The following is a 15,899-nucleotide window of genomic DNA, read 5'->3' on the forward strand; positions in this document are numbered from 1 at the left end:
GCACCCAGCCTCCATAGACATTTTGTCAGAGACATGTGAACCAGAGCAACTCCATCTTGAGTAGGAGCTGGACAAAATGAGGCTGAGACCTACCCAGCTGCATTCCCAAATGGTGAAGGCATTCTAAGTCACAGGATGAGACAGGAGGTTGGCACAAGATACAGATCATAAAGACCTTGCTGACAAAACAGGTTGCAATAAAGGAGCCGGCCAAAACCCACCAAAACCAAGATGACGATGAGAGTGACCTCTGGTCCTCCTCACTCCGACACTCCCACCAGCGCCATGACAGTTACAGATGCCATGGCAACATCAGGAAGTTACCCAGTGTGGACCAAAAAGGGAAGACATGAATAATCCACCCCCTGTTTAGCACAGCATCAAGAAATAACCATAAAAATGGGCAACCAAGGCCGGGCACAGTGGCTCACGCCTGTAATCCCAGCACTTTGAGAGGCCAAGGCAAGCGCATCACCCGAGGTCAGGAGTTTGAGACCAGCCTGGCCAACATGGTGAAACCCCGTCTCTACTGAAATAAAAAATTAGCCAGGCATGGTGGCACGTACCCGTAATCCCAGCTACTCGGGAGGCTGAGGCACAAGAATTGCTTGAACCTGGAAGGCGGAGGTTGCAGTGAGCTGAGATCATACCACTGTACTCTAGCTTGGGCAACAAGGGCAAAACTCTGTCTCAAAAAAAAAAAAAAAAAAAGAGGGAGAGAGAATCTCTCATATACCATATTCCCTGTGGGAGATTTGGAGATTTGAAAACCATTCACAATCTTGGGTATTATCACATCTGCTTTTGTCCTCATGTGCTTCCGCCAGTGTGAATCCCACTGTAGGAAATGCTACAGGGCCTCACTGCATTTGGGAGGCTGTGGTGGGAGGATTGCTTGAGCCCAGGAGTTCGAGACCAGCCTGGGCAACATGGCAAGATCCTGCCTCTACCAAAAAAATAAAGTAATAAGCTAGCTGGACATGTTGACATGTACCTGTAGTCCCAGCTACTTCAGACGCTGAGGCAGGAGAATCGCTTGAGTTTGAGAGGTTGAGGCTGCAGTGAACTAAGATCACATCACTGCACTCCAGCCTGGGCGACAGAGCAAGACACTGAAAAAGAAAAGAAGAAAAAAAAGGAAGGAAGGAAGGAAGGAAGGGAGGGAGGGAGGGAGGGAAGGGAAGGAAGGAAAGAAGAAAAAGAAAAAAGCAAGTGAACTTGAATCTGATCAAGCATCCATATCTAACCACTAGTTTAAAAGAAATTCAAAGGCTAGAAAAACATGTTAAATGACAGCCAGGCGCAGTGGCTCATGCCTGTAATCCCAGCACTTTGGGAGGCTGAGGCAGGCAGATCACCTGAGGTCAGGAGTTCGAGATCAGCCTGGCCAATATGGTGAAACCCCGTCTCTACTTAAAATACAAAAAAATTAGCCGGGCATGGTGGCGGGCACCTGTAATCCCAGCTACTCGGGAAGCTGAGGCACGAGAATCGCTTGAACTCAGGAGGTGGAGGTTGCAGTTTGCCGAGATCATGCCATTGCACTCCAGCCTGGACAGGAGTAAAACTCCATCTCCAAAAGAAAGAAAGAAAGAAAGAAAAACATGTTAAATGACAATACAAGGATGTCATTGGCAAAACTGAAACCAAAGAAAATTTAACAGAAAAAATGACCTAGTTTCTACAATAACGATGTTTGAATGGGGGGGGGTGGAATTAGATAAGTGGCAACTTAGAGTAACAAAGAATTCATACACACACCAAAAAACTTAACACACACACAAAAAAAACCTATAATAGTGGGTGATTTGTATCTCTATGCAAAGCAATAAAGTAAAAATAAGAACCAGGGAGATGACATTAACAGGATATTTTATGATGTCCTGAATGATGATTGCTTTTAACTGTAAGAGAATATTTATGTAAGGGAATAAAGCATTTTTTAACTCTTCATCTTTTAAACATACATAGTGATTTTTTAAAGTTTTTATTGATTGATTGATTGATACAGAGTCTCACTCTGTCACCCAGACTGGAGTGCAGTGGCAAGATCTCAGCTCACTACAACCTCCGCCTCCTGAGCTCAAGTGATCCTCCTGCCTCAGCCTTCCAAGCAGCTGTGACTACGTGCACCACACACCTGACTCTTTTTTTTTTTTTTTTTTTTTGTAGAGACAGAGTTTTGCCATTTTGCCCAGGCTGCTCAAACTCCTAAGCTCAGGCAATCCACCCACTTCGGCCTCTCAAAGAATAAGGCACCACACCTGGCCATGATGTTCCCAATTTTCTTTAAAAAGATCCACCTAGCAGTGAAGGCATAGGTGAAACGGGATATTGAGGATACCAGAAAAGAAGCAGGTTATTTGTGAGGTTTTTTGAGGTTTTTTTGTTTGTTTGTTTGAGACGGAGTCTCACTGTCGCCCAGGCTGGAATGCAGTGGCACAATCTCGGCTCACTACAACCTCTGCCTCCTGGCTTCAAGCGATTCTTCTGTGTCAGCCTCCCAAGTAGCTGAGACTACAGGCGTCCACCACCACACCCAGCTAATTTTTGTGTTTTTAGTAGAGACTGGGTTTCACCATGTTGGCCAAGCTGATCTCGAACTCCTGATCCCGTGATCCGCCCACCTAGGTCTCTCAAAGTGCTGGAATTACAGGCGTAAGCCACTGCACCTGGCCAAGAAGCAGGTTTTTGAAGGAACAGGATGAGAAAACAAGGAAAGGAAGCACCACTGGAGGAGACGAAGACCGAGAGACAATAGAAGGGAACTGAACACCTACAACCACTGGAGGTCGCAAGAGGACTATCCTTTAGCGCCCTGAACCCAGCCCTGAACCAAGGTTTAACAGGGTTCTCAACTCCTTGTACTTCTTCGGTCGTAATTTGGGAGCCTCCAAAAAGGACAGCCTGAAACTACCTGCAGGTAGTTTATTTGGGGAAGAGATCAGAAATTTTCTTAAGCCACATTTTACTTTTTTTTCTTTTCTTCTTTTGTTTTTGAGACGGAGTCTCACTCTGTCTCCAGGCTGGAGTGCAGTGGCACCATCTTGGCTCACTGCAACCTCTGCCTCCTGGGTTCAAGCAATTCTCCTGCCTCGGCCTCCCCAGTAGCTGAGATTACAGGTACGCACCACCACGCCCAGCTCGTTTTTGTATTTTTAGTAGAGACGGGGTTTCACCATGTTGGCCAGGCTGGTCTTGAACTCCTGACCGCAGGTGATCCTCCTGCCTCAGCTTCCCAAAGTGCTGGGATTACAGGCGTGAGCCACCATGCCCAGCCATACATTTTACTTTGTAACACTACATACCATGGGATACTGTTCAGACTTTAAAAGGAATGAAATTCTGATACACACATGCTTCACCACAGGTGAACTTGGAAAACATTGTGCAAAATTAAATACGCCAGACACAAAAAGGCAAAGGTTGAGTGATTCCACTTCTAGGAGATCCCTAGAACAGCCAAATTCCTAGACACAGAAAGTAGAACAGAGCTTACCAGGGACTGAGAGAAAAAGGGAATGGAGTGTGATTATTTAAAGGGAACAGAGTTTTAATTGGGAAAGATGACAAAGTTCTGGAGATGAATTGTGATGCTGGTTACACAGCGATGTGGCTGTACTTAATGCCACTGAAGCATACACTTTACAATGGTTCACATGGAAATTTTTGTGATGTATATTTTATCACCGTAAAAAAATGTAACTGGGGTAGGTATCAATCAATACTAGGCAATTTAAGCTTTATGGTAGAATTTCAGTACTAGAGTGAAGAAAGACAGTGCATAAAAAATAAATTATTTAGGCCAGGTGCGGTGGCTCCAGCACTTTGGGAGGCCGAGGCAGGCGGATCACCTGAGGTCGGGAGTTCGAAGCCAGCCTGACCAACATGGAGAAACCCTGTCTCTACTAAAAACACAAAACTTAACCAGGTGTGGTGACGCATGCCTGTAATCCCAGCTACTCGGGAGGCTGAGGTGGGAGAATCACTTGAACCCAGGAGGCAGAGGTTGTGGTGAGCTGAGATTGCTCCATTGCACTCCAGCCTGGGCAACAAGAGTGAAACTCCATCTCAAAATAAATGAATAAATAAATAAATAAATAATTTAATTGACCAGATAGGGATTCCCAGCACTTCCTTCTGGCTGGGCTGGGCTTAATCTTTCCTCCCAAAGAATCAAAAGAAAAAGAGAAGCAGGCCAGGCGCGGTGGCTCATGCCAGTAATCCCAGTACTTTGGGAGGCTGAGGCGGGCGGATCACGAGGTCGGGAGATCGAGACCATCCTGGCTAACATGGTGAAACCCCGTCTCTACTGAAAATACAAAAAAAAAAAAATTAGCCGGGCATGCTGGCGGGCGCTTGTAGTCCCAGCTACTCCGGAGGCTGAGGCAGGAGAATGGCGTGAACCCAGGAGGTGGAGCTTGCAGTGAGCCAAGATTGCACCACTGCACTCCAACCTGGGCGACAGAGCGAGACTCCGTCTCAAAAAAAATAAAAAGAGTTGCAAATCAAGGCTTGCTGGGGACCCTCAAAAGAAATGAAACGATGTAACTCGAGTAGAGGTTAAAGATTTTATTCAGCTGATTTGCATCAGGGCATCGGAAGATCAAGCAACTCCCGTTTAAGCAGAGTCAGGGTGGGAAACTGAGTCTGGGTCCTGGAGATCTGGGTTTAGGCAGTCATTTTGGGTTTGGTTTGGTTTGTTTGTTTTGAGATGGAGTCTTGCTCTGTCACCCAGCCTGGAGTGCAGTGGCGCGATCTCAGCTCAGTGCAACCTCCTCCTCCCAGGTTCAAACAATTCTCCTGCCTCAGCCTCCCGAGTAGCTGGGATTACAGGTATGCACCACCACGCCCAGCTCGTTTCTGTATTTTTAGTAGAGACGGGGTTTCGCCATGTTGGCCTTGAACGCCTCGCCTCAGGTGATCGCCCACCTCAGCCTCCCAAAGTGCTGGGATTATAGGCGTGAGCCGCCGCGCCCGGCCAAGGCAGTAGTTTTAACTGCAACTTGCGGTTGGAGGTCTTTTCGTCTCCTTGGGAGGTTGTTGGTGCAATCCCAATAAAGGTATTTCTTTTTCTTTTCTTTTTTTTTTATTTTTTTGGAAACAGGATCCTGCTGTGTCACTCAGGCTGGAGTGCAGGGACATGATCACAGCTCACTGCAGCCTTGATCTCCCAGGCTCAACCAAACCTCCCACCTCAGCCTCCTGAGTAGCTGGAACTACAGGTGTGTGCCACCATGCCTGTCTAAATTGTGTGTGTGTGTGTGAAGACGAGATCTCACTGTGTTGTCCAGGCTGATCTCAAACTCCTGGGCTCAAGTAATCCTCCTGCCTTGGCCTCCTAAAGTGCTGGGAATTGTAGAGGTGACTCACCATGCCCGGCCAGAGTAGTATTTCTGAGAACAGTTTCTGAAAACTGTCTTGAATGGTTAAAATAAGAGAATGACCAAAGTATGATTTTTTTTGAGACCGAGTCTCACTCTGTCGCCCAGGCTGGAGTGCAGTGGCACGATCTCAGCTCACTACAAGCTCCGCCTCCCGGGTTCACGCCATTCTCCTGCCTCAGCCTCCCAAGTAACTGGAACTACAGGCACCCGCCACCACGCCTAGCTAATTTTTTGTATTTTTAGTAGAGATGGGGTTTTACCGTGTTAGCCAGGATGGTCTCGATCTCCTGACTTCGTGATCCGCCCACCTCGGCCTGCCAAAGTGCTGGGATTACAGGCGTGAGCCACCACACTTGGCCAAAGTATGATTTCAGGAATTCACTAGCAAGCAGTGTGGGTGTTTGGATGTGAGACTTGAGAGAGTAACTGGAAAGCTGGCAGAGAGCAGCTCCGCCACAGCCTGAACTCTCCCTGCATCTGTCCAAGTCTTTAATATGTTTTGGAGTCCAGTAGTTGAGGCCAGTAATTCACATGTGTAGCTGGATAAAGCAAGATGATAAAATTCTCACAGCGAGGGGGACTACACTCCATGTTTTTATCACAGCAAAACATACGTCACTCAAGTAGTAAATTTTTTTTTTTTTTTTGGAGACGGGAGTCTCGCTCTGTCGCCTGGGCTGGAGTGCAGTGGCCGGATCTCAGCTCACTGCAAGCTCCGCCTTCCGGGTTTACGCCATTCTCCTGCCTCAGCCTCCCGAGTAGCTGGGACTACAGGCGCCAGCCACCTCGCCCGGCTAGCTTTTTGTATTTTTTAGTAGAGACGGGGTTTCACCGTGTTAGCCAGGATGGTCTCGAACTCCTGACCTCGTGATCCGCCCGTCTCGGGCTCCCAAAGTGCTGGGATTACAGGCTTGAGCCACTGCGCCCAGCACAGGTAGTAAATTATGTAAGTGTTTAAAATCATTTCAGGCCAGGTGTGGTGACTCACACCTGTAATCCCAGCACTTTGGGACACCAAGGTCGGAGGATCGCTTAAGCCCAGTGTCAAGCCTCTGAGCTGAAGCTCAGCCATTGTAACCCCTGTGACCTGCACATATACGTCCAGATGGCCTGCACGGGCCAAGAAGTCTGGAGCAGCCGAAAAGCCACAAAAGAAGTGAAACAGCCAGTTCCTGCCTTAACTGATTAACCCACCTTACAACATTCCACCATTATGACTTGTTCCTGTCCTGCCCCAACTGACCCATCGACCCTGTGACATTCTTCTCCTGGACAACGAATCTCATGATCTCTCCACCATGTACCTTGTGACCCCCTCCCCTACTGACAACAGATAATCAGCTTTAACTGTAACTTTCCACGGCCTACCCCAATGCTATACAGCTGCTCCTCTCCTGTCTCCTTTGCTGACTCTCTTTTCGGACTCAGCCCACTTGCACCCAAGTGAATAAACAGCCCTGTTGCTCACACAAAGCCTGTTTAGGTGGTCTTCTATACAGACACGCGTGACACCCAGGAGTTCAAGACTAGCCTGGGCAGCATAGTAAGTTCTTATCTCTAAAATAAAATAAATAAAATAAAATAAAACAAAATAAATAAAATAAAATAAATGCCAGGTGTGCTTGTACACACCTGTCGTCCCAGCTACTTGGGAGGTTGAAGTGTAGGATCGCTTGAGGCTGCAGTGAGCCAAGATTGCGCCACCGCACTCCAGCCTGAAGGACAGAGCAAGACCCTGTCTCAAAAAAAAAGAAAAAAAGAATAAGAAAAGGAAAAAAATAAAGAAGGGAGGGAGGGAGGGGCAAAGAGGGAAAGAGGAAGGGGGAAGAAAGAAAAGGAGGAAAAGAAAGAGAAAGAAAAGAAGAAAAGAAAGAAGGAAAGAAGAGAAAGAAGAAAGAAAGAAGAAAAAGGAAAGAAAGAAAAAGAAAGAAAGAAAAGAAAAAAGAAAGAAAAGTAAGGAAGGGAGAAAGGAAGGAAGAGTGGGAGAGAAAGAGAAGGAAGGAAGGGAGGGAAGAAGAGAGAAAGAAAAAAGGAAGAGAAGAAAGAAGGAGGGAGAGAGAGAAAGAGAAAAAAGAAAGAAAAGTAAGGAAGGGAGAAAGGAAGGAAGAGTGGGAGAGAAAGAGAAGGAAGGAAGGGAGGGAAGAAGAGAGAAAGAAAAAAGGAAGAGAAGAAAGAAGGGAGGGAGAGAGAGAAAGAGAAAAAAGAAAGAGAAAGAAAGAAGAAAGAAAAGAAAAAGAAAAAAAGAAAAGAGAAAAGAAGAAAAGAAAGAAGGCCCGGCGCGGTGGCTCAAGCCTGTAATCCCAACACTTTGGGAGGCCGAGGTGGGCGGATCCCAAGGTCAGGAGACCGAGACCATCCTGGCTAACACGGTGAAACCCCGCCTCTACTAAAAATACAAAAACTTAGCCAGGCGTGGTGGCGGGCGCCTGTAGTCCCAGCTACTCGGGAGGCTGAGGCAGGAGAATGGCGTGAACCCGGGAGGCGGAGCTTGCAGTGAGCCGAGATCGCGCCACTGCACTCCAGCCTGGGCCACAGAGCGAGACTCGATCTCAAAAAAATAAAAAAAGAAAAGAAAGAAAAGGAAGGAAGGAAGGAAGGAAGGAAGGAAGGAAGGAAGGAAGGAAGGAAGGAAAAAAAAAAAACATTTCAAGGCTAGGTGACAGGAGCCTTGCGGTTTAGCCGCTAGTCAACGGATCGGGGTGGGGGTGGTAGCAAAAACATAAAAATGAGGACAACAGAAACCAGAGACCCCCCAAAGTGTCTGTTTCCGCCCTTTTACAGTACAGAGAAATAACAAACGCCTTCTTTCCTTGGGAAATGCAGGAAGCCAGCAAGCGGCCGGCGTCTCCGGAGCCCGCAAGGAGGCGCGTTGGCTGCGCAGACAGAGCGCTTCCAAGCCGGAGAGCCTAGGAACGGTGGCGCGGGCGGAGGCGACAGCGAGGACCCAAGGCTGGGGTTTCCTGCTTGGATCAGGAGTGCCTGGCGAGTAAGTTCTACAGGAAATGTCAATCTACTGGCCGTGGGGGTCAGACTCTGGGGTCCGGGCGATCGGGTCCCTGGGCCGGGGGGCGGGGGGGCAGGCAGGAGTGCGGGCGCTGGGATCCCCTGCCTGCTCGGCTCCCCTCTCCTCCTCCTGGTCCCTTACTCCGTCCATTTTGAGGAAGGGGTCAAGAAGAGGGTACAAAATGTCTGGGCAGGACGAATCTCTGTCGTCGGTCCTTCCTGGCGGACTCGTTAGGTTGATTTATTTCAACAGTTTGATCCCCATCCTAGTTCAGCTCCGAAACGCTCCTGGGCTGCGCGCGCTTTTCGGCTGCGCCACCCGCAGAGACATCTAGAAGCCGGAGCTAGTGGAAGTGGAAGTGTGCCTGAGTGTCTGTATTAAGGGCGGGACCCGGCCGGGGCCCAGGGACTTGGGAGTTGCTGTCTGCAAAAGCCTCATTGTCTCTACCCTTCCGGGAGGAAAAGGGAAGGCACGAATGACCCACGTGTTCAGCCCCCGAGCGCGCACTTCACCTTGGCCCAGGGAGAAGGGTGCTTCCCCTATGCCGTGTTGCAACCTTGCGAAAGCGCCTGTCCCCTGGCTTGGGCAGCAGAGATGCCCGCATGCAGCTGTTGCAGGGTTTGTGTTCTTTGCATCCATGGAAGTATTGGAGCTGGCCAGGCGCGGTGACTCACGCCTATAATCCCAGCATTTTGTGAGGCCGAGGCGGGCGGATCACCTGAGGTCAGGAGTTCAAGATCAGCCTGGCCAACATGGTGAAACCCTGTCTCTACTAAAAATACCAAAATTAACTAGGCTTGATGGCGCGCGCCTGTAATCCCAACTACTCGGGAGGCTGAGGCAGGAGAATCGCTTGAACCCTGGAGGCGGAGGTTGCAGTGAGCTGAGCACCTGTAATCCCAGCTATTTGGGAGGCTGAGGCAGGAGAATCGCTTCTACCTGGGAGGTGGAGGTTGCAGTGAGCCGAGATCGTGCCACTGCACTCCAGCCTGGGTGACAGAGTAAGACTCCCTCTCAAAAAAAAAAAAAAAAAGTATTGGATTGGAGCCTGTTGTGATGAGTCTGGGCAGGGCCAGAAGTGCAGGATACACTGGTTTCCTAGAGAAAGAGCTTTGGGGGTTTGAGTTTGGTGCGCTGAGCATGTTCTTTTATGGGAACTGAGACCTCAGTAGAGGAAATGTATAAAAAGGAAAAGCTGCAAGGAGAGTGGTGTGAAGGTGCCAGGATCAAACCCCACAGTCAGAACAAGATGCATTTTTTTTTCTTTTTTTGTTTTTTTTGAGACAGAGTCTCGCTCTGTCGCCCAGGCTGGAGTGCAGTGGCCGGATCTCAGCTCACTGCAAGCTCCGCCTCCCGGGTTCACGCCATTCTCCTGCCTCAGCCTCCCGAGTAGCTGGGACTACAGGCGCCCGCCACCTCGCCCGGCTAGTTTTTTGTATTTTTTAGTAGAGACGGGGTTTCACCGTGTTAGCCAGGATGGTCTCCATCTCCTGACCTCATGATCCACCCCTCTCGGCCTCCCAAAGTGCTGGGATTACAGGCTTGAGCCACCGCGCCGGGCCAACAAGATGCTTTTTTATTACAAATGTACTCCAGTGAGGTCTGGTTTACTGGAACTCAGGGCAAACATGGGAACGTGTTTCATCAGCCAGGTGTATATTCATCATAGACAATCAAGTAAAAGCCAGCCTCAGCCTGCTCACCTGAGCAGACCCACAATGGTGCATTGTTTTTCTTTTTCTTTTCCTTTTTTTTTTTTTTTTTTTTTGAGACGGAGTCTCCCTCTGTCGCCCAGGCTGGCGTGCAGTGGCCGGATCTCAGCTCACTGCAAGCTCCGCCTCCGGGTTCACGCCATTCTCCTGCCTCAGCCTCCCGAGTAGCTGGGACTACAGGCGCCCGCCACCTCGCCCGGCTAGTTTTTTGTATTTTTTAGTAGAGACGGGGTTTCACCGTGTTAGCCAGGATGGTCTCCATCTCCTGACCTCATGATCCACCCCTCTCGGCCTCCCAAAGTGCTGGGATTACAGGCTTGAGCCACCGCGCCGGGCCAACAAGATGCTTTTTTATTACAAATGTACTCCAGTGAGGTCTGGTTTACTGGAACTCAGGGCAAACATGGGAACGTGTTTCATCAGCCAGGTGTATATTCATCATAGACAATCAAGTAAAAGCCAGCCTCAGCCTGCTCACCTGAGCAGACCCACAATGGTGCATTGTTTTTCTTTTTCTTTTCCTTTTTTTTTTTTTTTTTTTTTGAGACGGAGTCTCCCTCTGTCGCCCAGGCTGGCGTGCAGTGGCCGGATCTCAGCTCACTGCAAGCTCCGCCTCCCGGGTTCACGCCATTCTCCTGCCTCAGCCTCCCGAGTAGCCGGGACTACAGGCACCCACCACCTCGCCCGGCTAGTTTTTTGTATTTTTAGTAGAGATGGGGTTTCACCGTGTTAGCCAGGATGGTCTGGATCTCCTGACCTCGTGATCCGCCCGTCTCGGCCTCCCAAAGTGCTGGGATTACAGATTTGAGCCACCGTGCCCGGACTTTTTTTGTTTGTTTAACTATTATCCTGAGCTGATGTGTGTGAGATTACTAGGGACACAACCGGTGCTCCAATTGTTTTGGGGAAAGGATGGAATTCAGGAAAGTTGAATTGAAATAGACTGTTTAACTTCTTAGGTAGGCTTAGAGCTGAGATGCGTGTAATGGGGTTATCATCAGGTCTGGTTGTTTCCTTGGGAACTATAAGGTCAAGATAGACGTGGAATGTTGTGTCTTAAAACTCTTATCTACAGCTCAGCCCCTGAGTTACACAGGCTTGCTTCTGTGTCAAAGTGACTTGGATCCCCCAGGCAACAGTGGGGCTTTTCATGTTTACCGATAGGATGTCAAAAAGCAAAGTTTTTGATAAGCTGTGAATTTTAGAGAACAAAGTTTCTCAGGGAGCAAGAAAATAAGAAAAAGTAATAACCTCAAAGACAGGGCTTGTTATTCATATTTCCTTTAGACTGCTGCTGGCTTGATCGCGTCTGATGCCTCCTCCTGATGCGTGGCAGGGCAGGTTTTCACATTATTTCACAATGAGAAGGTTGCAGTGTCATCCCTGGTTTGCCCAAGCATGCAATTGCTTTCTTTTTCCTTTTTTTTTTTTGAGACGGAGTCTCGCTCTGTCGCCCAGGCTGGAGTGGGGACAGTAGCTCCCAGTAGCTGGGATTACAGGGGTGCACCACCATGCCCAGCTAATTTTTGCTACTCAGGAGGCTGAGGTAGAAGAATTGCTTGAACCTGGGAGGCAGAGGCTGCATTGAGCCAAGATCATGCCACTGCACTCCAGCCTAGGCAACAGAGCAAAACTCTGTCTCAAAAAATAATAATAATAATAATAATAATAATTACTCAAAAGAAGAGTTGATTGATAATTTCTTTTTTTTTGTATAAAAGTGAATATTTACACTGAGGAAAGAAATCAAATACTCACAACTTTTTTTGGAAATTTTTGAGAAATAAAAAAGAAATACCCAAACCATCACAAAATCAAGAAAATTTGACATTGTTGGTGAGAGCTGCCTGGAAGATGTCTATACGGTATTTCTTCTTCTTTTTTTTTTTTTTTTGAGACAGAGTCTAGCTCTGTCACCCAGACTGGAGTGCAGTGGCGCGATCTCGGCTCACTGCAAGCTCCGCCTCCCGGATTCATGCCATTCTCCTGCCTCAGCCTCGCAAGTAGCTGGGACTACAGGCGCCTGCCACCATGCCCGGCTAATTTTTCTATTTTTAGTAGAGACAGGGTTTCACCGTGTTAGCCAGGTTGATCTCGATCTCCTGACCTTGTGATCCGCCCGCCTTGGCCTCCCAAAGTGCTGGGATTACAGGCATGAGTCACCGCGCCCGGCCACGGTATTTCTCCTATTTGATCATATAACGTTTGAGTACTCCTATTCGATAATGTCCTGTGGAGAATATATAAATATATATGTGTGTGTGTGTGTGTGCATATGTATATATTCTCTACAATATATAAAAATATATCTATATATATACACACACACACATATATTTATATATTTATATATGTGTGTGTATATACATTTTTTTTTTTTGAGACGGAGTTTCACTCTGGTCGCCCAGGCTGGAGTTCAATGGCGCAATCTCAGCTCACTGCAACCTCTGCCTCCCAGGTTCAAGCAATTCTCCTGCCTCAGCCTCCTAAGTAGCTGGGATTACAGGCATACACCACCACACCCAGCTAATTTTGTATTTTTAGTAAAGATGGGGTTTCTCCATGTTGGTCAGGCTGGTCTCGAACTCCTGACCTCAGGTGATCCACCCGCCTCGGCCTCCCCAAGTGCTGGGATTACAGGTGTGAGCCACTGTGCCTGGCCAATATATACGTATATACATTTTTATATGTGTGTATATGTATAAATACATACACATATATATAAATATATACGCACATATATTTACGTGTGCATGTGTGTGTGTATATATATAAATTCAGCTTTTTCTCATATGATTAATTGAATTTTTAATTATTTATAGTTTAGAAAAGTTTTGAGTCCACAATTCATTGCTGACAGTGTCACGTAAATGTTTAGGTTTGTCCTCAAATTGAGGGAACTTGCCATCAAGTTTCTTTCAAATATCATATAAGTCTTAGATTTTATGGCATTCTAACATTTTATGAACAAATTACTCGTACTATATGAGTTGACCAGTCATTAAATGGTCATCAGATGTCACATTTGGAGCAGGAAGAGTTTTGGCGGTTTTTGTGTTGTTTTGTTTAATAGAAAAAAAACAATTTTGGGGTTTGGGGTTTGTTGTTGTTGTTGTTGTTGTTGTTCTGAGATGGAGTTTCGCTCTTGTTGCCCGGGCTGGAGTGCAGTGGCACCAACTGGGCTCACCGCAACCTCCGCCTCCCAGGTTCAAGTGATTCTCCTGCCTTAGCCTCCCGAGTAGCTGGGATTACAGGCATGTGCCACCACACCCGGCTAATTTTTTTGTATTTTTAGTAGAGACTGGGTTTCTCCATGTTGGCCAGGCTGGTCTCCAACTCTTGACCTCAGGTGATCCACCTGCCTCAGCCTCTCAAAGTGCTGGGATTATAAGTGTGAGCCACCGCACTCAGCCTAGAGTTAGATTTCTTTAGGCAGGATGCAAACACATTGTGTGCGTTTCTCTCGCCTCCCTTTGTTCATGACACGAACTAGCTGGAGTCCCTGGGCGGTTAGAATAGCAGAACGTCCACGCCTGTGGACTTGTGTGGTTGTTCCTTGTGTTGCTGAAAGTTAGACCTGGCCAGGCATGGTGACTCATGCCTGTGATCCCAGCACTTTGGGAGGCTAAGGTGGGAGGATTGCTTGACCCCAGCAGGTCAAGGCTATAGTGAGCTCTGATCACACCACTGCACTCCAGCCAGGGCAGCAGAGTGAGAACCTGTTTCAAAAAAGAAAGAAAGAGAGGAAGAGAAAGAGAGAGAGAGAGAGAGAGAGAGAAAGAGAGGGAGGGAGGAAGGAAGGAAGGAGGAAGGAGGGAAGGAGGAAGGAGGGAGGGAGGAGGGAGGGAGGGAAGGAAGGAAAGAGAGAGAGAAAGAAGGAAAGAAAGAGAGAGAGAGAGAAAGAAAGAGAGAGAGAGAGAGGGAGGGAGGGAGGAAAAGAGAGAGAGAGAGGAAGGGAGGGAGGGAGGGAGATAGAAACATCCTAGGTAGGTCGGGAGTACTGGCTCTAATCCCAGCACTTTGGGAGGCTGAGACGGGAGGATCGCCTGAGGTCAGGAGTTCGAGACCAGCCTGGCCAACATGGTGAAGCCCTGTCTCTACTAAAAATAAATACAAAAAAAATTTTTTTTAAATAGCCAGGCTTGGTGGTGGGCACCTGTAGTCCCAGCTACTCGGGAGGCTGAGGCAGAAGAATCCCTTGAACCCACGAGGCAGAGGTTGCAGTGAGCCGAGATGTGCCACTGTACTCCAGCCTGGGTAACAGAGCGAGACTCGTCTCGAAAAATATATAATAACAAAGAAAAATTTAAACAAAATAAAAATGGAAGATACATCGTGGGTGGTGTGTTCATCACGTCAGTGTAACTATAATGGCTGTTTGTCCCTGTACAAGTCAAGCTAACATTGGTGGGTAGTTTCTGGAGGTGAGAGAGCCTCTTACCTTTTTTTTTTTTTTTTTTTTTGCTCTTGTTGCCCAGGCTGGAGTGCAATGGTGCCATCTCAGCTTACTGCAACCTCCATCTCCCGGGTTCAAGCGATTTTCCTGCCTCAGCCTCCCGAGTAGCTGGGATTATAGGCGTGTGCCACCACTCCCGGCTAATTTTGTATTTTTAGTAGAGACGAGGTTTCTCCATGTTGGTCAGGCTGGTCCCGAACCCCCTACCTCAGGTGATCTGCCCACCTCAGCCTCCCAAAGTACTGGGATTACAGGCCTGAGCCATTGCACCCACAGAGCCTTACCTCTTAAAGTTGCATCCCTTTATGCCCAGCAAGTCCTGAGTGACGCCTTCATACCCTGCTAATGACTGCCTCCCCTTTCTGTGTCCACCAAGTTGTCTTATTTCCTGAATCAGTTGTTTTATTAGGGTTGCAAAATGATGATTTTGGTTTTTTTTATTTTTTTATTTTTTTTGAGATAGGACCTCATTCTGTCACCCAAGCTGGAGTGCAGTGGTGCAATTATAGTTCACTGCAGCATCAGCCTCCTGAGCTCAAATGATCTTCCCACCACAACCTCCTGAGTAGCTGAAACTAGAGGCACACGCCAGCGTGCCCACTTAGTTTGTAATTTTTTTGTAGAGACGGGGCCTTGCTATGTTGCCCAGGGCGGTATCAAAATCCTGAGCTTAAGTGATCCTCCTGCTTCAGCCTCCCAACATGCTGGGATTACAGGTGAGAACCACCAAGCCCAGCCCAAAATGGTGATTTTTTTAAAACATTCAATTGTCCCATCTAAACATGTAGCTGGGGCCGAGCGCGGTGGCTCATGCCTGTAATCCCAGCACTTTGGGAGGTCGAGGCAGGCAGATCATCTGAGGTCAGGAGTTTGAGATAAGCCTGACCAACATAGTGAAACCCCATCTCTACTAAAAATACAAAAATTAGCTGGGCATGGTGGCCCGAGCCTGTAGTCCCAGCTACTCAGGAGGCTGAGGCAGGAGAATTGCTTGAACCCGGGAGGTGGAAGTTGCAGTGAGCTGAGATCGTGCCACTGCACTCCAGCCTGGGCGACAGAATGAGACCCTGTCTCAAAAAAAAAATTAAAAATATATATATGCGTATATATTAGCTGGGCGTGGTGGCAGGTGCTTGCGGTCCCAGCTACTTGGGAAGTTGAGGCAGGAGAATCACTTGAACTCGGAAGGCTGCTGTGAGCCGAGATCTCCCCACTGCACTCCACCCTGGATGACAGAATGAGACCTTGTCTCAAAAAAAAATAAAAAATAAATATGTAGCTGGAATTCTGTACAGTTTTCTGTCATCAGTAAGGCTATTCCATTTCTTTTCTTATTGGAA

At 47.9% G+C, this 15,899-nt stretch overlaps 1 protein-coding gene across 4 annotated transcripts in view; it reads left to right on the plus strand.

Annotated features, from left to right (window-relative positions):
• The window catches only part of ZNF114 (zinc finger protein 114), a 31,449-nt gene that overhangs the window by 3,681 nt on the left and 11,869 nt on the right, over window positions 1-15,899 (plus strand). For 2 of the 4 annotated variants that reach the window (XM_033223855.1, XM_033223857.1), the window contains exon 2: window positions 8,211-8,373. The gene's annotated coding sequence lies outside the window, so the exon portion shown is untranslated. Of the gene's footprint in view, window positions 1-5,170; window positions 5,226-8,210; window positions 8,374-15,899 lie in introns of those variants that run through there. The other 2 variants (XM_033223856.1, XM_033223858.1) reach the window with 2 other exon arrangements.

Source organism: Trachypithecus francoisi, unplaced genomic scaffold, assembly GCF_009764315.1.
Source record: "Trachypithecus francoisi isolate TF-2019V2 unplaced genomic scaffold, Tfra_2.0 Lachesis_group12, whole genome shotgun sequence".
NCBI classification, from domain to species: Eukaryota; Metazoa; Chordata; class Mammalia; order Primates; family Cercopithecidae; genus Trachypithecus; species Trachypithecus francoisi.